The sequence below is a fragment of the Salarias fasciatus genome, chromosome 13 (assembly GCF_902148845.1).
Source record: "Salarias fasciatus chromosome 13, fSalaFa1.1, whole genome shotgun sequence".
Taxonomy (NCBI): Eukaryota; Metazoa; Chordata; class Actinopteri; order Blenniiformes; family Blenniidae; genus Salarias; species Salarias fasciatus.
In genome coordinates this window covers 28,093,151-28,098,193 of record NC_043757.1, presented here as the reverse complement: position 1 = coordinate 28,098,193, position 5,043 = coordinate 28,093,151, and the positions used below count along the sequence as shown (strand labels likewise).

General features: G+C 46.7%; 1 long non-coding RNA gene across 1 annotated transcript; it reads right to left on the bottom strand.

The window, feature by feature from the left end:
* Window positions 1–298: 298 nt before the first annotated feature.
* Window positions 299–1,351, bottom strand: LOC115399644 (uncharacterized). The gene is made up of 4 exons (XR_003932702.1): window positions 1,031–1,351; window positions 802–919; window positions 522–651; window positions 299–439 (listed from the first exon to the last, which is right to left on the bottom strand). It is a non-coding gene; the product is annotated as an uncharacterized LOC115399644 (long non-coding RNA).
* Between the last annotated feature and the right edge of the window lie 3,692 nt (window positions 1,352–5,043).

The following is a 5,043-nucleotide window of genomic DNA, read 5'->3' as shown; positions in this document are numbered from 1 at the left end:
AACAGATGAGGCCGGCGTACAAACGATTTTTGTAGCAAGTGTGAACAAATTGGGATAGGTCTTTAGTTGTCTATTGCAGTAATCCAGAGGGCTCTGCAGAATGTTTCTATTTGGTTCACCAAGGTTCATCTGAACTTCAATCGTTGCGTCGGCAGTCACATTTTGGGTTGTTGTCTGCTGAACTGTGTTGTTGAATCGCTGCCAGAGTCTGCGGCCTAAGAAAGACAGAAAAGCAGGATGTAATTTGTGACTACATTCAGTAACATAATTACAAAGCAGTACTTGCATCAATGAAATGGCACGTCACCGCCGAATCTTGCATCAGTGTTTATGAGGTCCACATATCGGATGTCAAACTAACAGAGGCCGCCTTGGAGACCATGGCTTTGGCTTTCTCCTTGGACTCCTTGTATTTTTTCTCCACCATAGCTTTAAAAGCCTAAAAGGGCAAAGAAAAGAACACTCTTAGAAGGGCATGATGGGGAAATGGTGAAAAATGCTTCATGTGCTCACATACTTACCTGTCTTGTGGGGAGAACATAGTAGGGTTAAAGCTTGAACCAGCTTCCTGAACCTGCTGTCCTCCAGTAGAGGAGGGCTGGGTCTCCTCAGTGACCACGCTCACCAAGGCTTCATTCACATCATTCATTCCTGTGACAACATGAATGCACTATTTGGTTACATATATTGACAAACAAATAATATGCAGAATACAAGCTATTTTTTTAGTATGCAAATGTATAATTCTATGTTCTTGGGTTTTTTATTTGCTGACTTATCATTGCATCCTAAGTTCTTTACCTGAGCTTGATCCACCGCGGTTGGTCTCCTTGTTCTCATGCAGGGCTCTGGAATGCCTCAGCATAGATGAGGTGTTGTTGTTGTATCCAAGCTCCTTGGAACACAACAGACATTTCACCTTTTAAAATACCACAAAAAAAAAAAAAAAAAAAAAACATAAATTAGTACAAGCGATGCGCGGGTGTTGTCACAGTTACACATATACACTTGACTTGCGCTATGTGCCTACCTTATTAGGTGAAATCAAGTCAAATGGTCCCACACAGGGAGAGAGAATGGTCTCTTCCTGGCTGGCTCCATGGAAAAAAGAGTGTCAACCGATTCCAATGCAGGATAAAGAAGGCCCAAATCCACAAGATGTGAACGGAGGAATCCATCGCTTTCGCTGCCCGTTATATTTTGATCACGTCATACCCGAAAACCACTGCCTGAAGCAGTCGGTGGTTCGACCGGCTCATGAGGCTTCAAACGTCATCATTTTTGGCTCCTCCCCTAAATGATAGCCTGGTAAACCAGCCCCGCCCACTCCTCATCCACTTTGGATTTGGAGTTAAGCTCAGTCTGGATAGGAGCCCACTGAAACTCCCTGCAGGGGGCGTCGGTTACTCCTTTGACTGACAGCACACTTCAGCAATCAGCGCTTCAAAACAATACGTCATCAAAATGCGTTAGCTTCTCTAAGGGTTAGCATTAGCTCATTAACTATAGCTTCTCTACACGCAAAGACACGCGAAAATGTCTTTTCCTGTTAGAAACTCTCCAGGCCAGACTCCTGCTCTTGCTTGATTATTGTCATTCTTGGTATTATAGCTGTAACTTTACTGACTGCAGCTTTCAGACGATGGTTAAAGTTAAAGTCCGTCATCTCCGCTACGTGCAGCGATAGCGTCACTTCTGGTCTAGCCACCGGAATTCGCCAAAAAAATTTGAAAACAAAAAGCGGCAACGCTGATTGGCTCGGCCGTTTTGCAACCGAATGAAATCCCCTCTATGGGCTCCGACCAGACTGAGCCCAGCTCCAAAATCCAAACGGGATGAGGAGTGGGCGGGGCTGGTTTACCAGGCAACCTAAATGAAGCAGGCCTCGATAAGCGCTTCGTGGAAACTAGGGCTGTCCGGTAAACCGGTATTGACGATAATCGTGGTATTAAAAAATGAAATTTCAATATCGTGTTCAAAATGCGCAAATGATAATATCGTAAAGAAGATCTAGTCCCGCTTGAAATGTGTTGAAGTGTATTTTCAAAATCCGCTCCTTTCTTCCGCCCTGCTTCGTCTCCCTCCTGCAGCACCCCCCCCCCCCCCCCCCCCCCCTCACATATAAACACCACAGCAGCAGCGGTAGCGGCACGGCTCCTAGCTAGCGTGGCTCCCAGTTAGCGAGCGTCACGAGTGAACTAAACATGTCGGCGGTGGCCGACAACGACAGCGAGATGCTCTATCCTAACCCGAAGAAAGTGTGTTTAGCAACACTGACTGCACGTTGAAGCTAGCCGGGTAGTAGTGGGGCCCCATTAGGTAGGTTCCAGACGTGTCCTTGTAATGTGTCCGGGGGGTTTCAAGTTGTGTCGCTGATATCCGCCGTCTTCTCCGCCGGCCCCCTTCTAGCAACTAACCGGTGAGTACTCGGAAAAGGGCCCCATGAGGGGGATTTTCGACACGTTGTCGTTGCAGCATCTAGTGTAGCGCCTTAAATTTGTCATTGAAATTGACTGATGTCAGCTGTCCCTCTGGGCCCCCTTCAGCTCGGGGCCCTAGCCAGTAGCAGCGCCTCTGGCTGGAGAGAAGCAGCTGCTGCTCATTCCGCCTCGGATTTAAACAAACAAACAAACAAAAACTCTCAGCAGTGTGGTGGAGGTACAGGATTTTAACCCCAACAGGGTCCGAGGGTTTTCATAACCCACCAACCCTACGGACATTACGCCTCTGCTGTGGATCCTCTGTTAATCAGTTCATCAGATTTTAATTAGTTGAGTGTAACTACACTGTTGGTATGCAGCTGTACAGTTACTGTTCTCATATTGTTTCAACACCTCATTTGACAGGTATTCTGAATGTAATTCATCTAGGAAAAGAGAAAACAAACAAAATTAAAATTAAAGATGAATCTGAATGTTTGTACCATTATTGGTTAAATTTTTGCTGATATCGTGATAATATCGTTATCGTGATATTTTTTGCCCACGATAATCGTGAAGAGAAAATTTGATATCGTGACAGCCCTAGTGGAAACACCCCCTTCATAACTCGACACACGCTTCCAAGCCTCGACACATCTCCTAACATCACTGCCCTCAGCTAGTGTGGCTAACGCTAGCAACCAGCTAACACTGCTAACACCGCAACACGCTAGTAACATAACAGAACTCACCAGGGTGAAGATGGCGTGAACACTCCAGCGTGTCTGGTGACGGCGTTGAAAGTGATTTTGGTCGTCTGACGCTGCTCTCCAGGCCGTTCGGTCTCTGTTAGCTCACATATCCGAGCTCCCTGCGCTGCTTCCAGGTTGGGAATGAGAAAGATGTCATCCAGTGTTTCCCCTAGGATTGGCCCCTTGGGGGGGGTTTCGCGTCAGTCATTGTTGCCGTCGTACAAAAACTCCAAATAAGGAATTTGAGTCATAATATATTCTTCTTGTTTCATTTCTGATTAGAGCTGAGCAACGATTAAATTTCTTAATCGCGATTAATTGCACCCCAATGGCTCATTTGAAGTCTGCCGATTCCATTCAAAATGTGTGTTACATAAATCATTTTACAATTGATCAAATATGATTTATAATGGCTTAAAATACCAAGTCTTTACCAGGATTGCCCCCCCAACACACACACACACACACACACACACACACCACCACACACACACACACACACACCAATAGCAGAGCAGATGAAAAATAGAAGTTTCTTATTAGCGCTCACTTCCTCAAACTTCATTCTATCTCCAAGACAGCCTAAATTCAGTCACGCCGCATGGTGCCTCATACTTACCTTTATTAAGCCTGATTGTGTGTTGAAGGGAAATCTACTTTATTTTGCGTGTTTTCAGCGCCTGAAAAACGCCCAGCTGGCCGAAACGCTGCACCGACAAAACTCGCGATTTAAGTTTCACTTTCATTTTCTTCATATTTGCGCTCCTTATTTCAGTTTGTGCCTCGTACCAGCATTTTCCTCCTGATTTTTCTGATAATTCGGCCGAGTTCGATATGGCAAATACTGAGGAATGGACCGTGGTTCACCGCTAAAAGCGCGGTGTTTTGTTTTTTGACGCTCAGCTGGAGCGCAGTGAGGCTCTCCGACTCGGGGGCGGGACAGGTTCGGCTAGCGGCGCACAGCGCCCCCCGGCGCGTTGTGTGCGGCAGTCAGATGGGTTAATATGGGAGGCGATCAGAAACTCCATGCGCGGGCGGCGCTTCCGCGTTCAGTGCGTTCCCCCCGTACGGCACTCGCTGCAGCACTCCACTGTGTCTGCTCCCCCCGTCTTGTAAACAGTCACACTGCCCCCCCCCCCCCCCCCCCCCCCCCCCACAGTCACCACACACACACATAGTTTGCAGCGGCGCGTCTCGTGTGAGGACAGCATGTGGAGCGGCCTTTATGCAGGAAAACTAAAGTTTGCGTGTAAAAAAAGTAACAATTATTTTAATTTAACTTGACCTTCTGGGGGGGGGGGCGTTGGGGGTACCTCTCGGCCATTCGATTTTCGTTTTATTTTGGGAAATCCAAAATCGGGAAACGAGCCGACTTCCGTTTCCCGATTTGGTGTTGGGAAACAAAATACGGGAGATGTTCCTTTTCCCGTTTCTCCTTTGGAAATTGAAAATCGAAAAAAAAAACGAGCCTTCATCTGATTTCTAATTATGCGTTTATCAAACAGAAGTCGGGAAATAAAATACGTCCATCATTCTTTTTCTCAAACTTGGTTTGACGGAAACCGGAAGACTTTCTTCTTCGTTTGAAAAGTCAGAGTATTGTGTATGTGCTGCCCCTTCTGTATGTCTGTGAGCTTCAAACGAAGCCCGCCACCCGATAGACATCAATTATGTGTGTCAGCATCCCAGCGGTCCTCCCTCACCCGCCACGCGGCCTCTTTCGCCATCTCCGATCGGTGTGAAGATTAAAACGTGATGGAGTCATTTGTATTATTTCGCGGAGGGAGAAGAGTGTCTCTTAGAGGGGAAGACATGACGGTGGACAAAGTCTGCAGGATTTTTCAGGTGAGTAAACGTCACATAACATGATA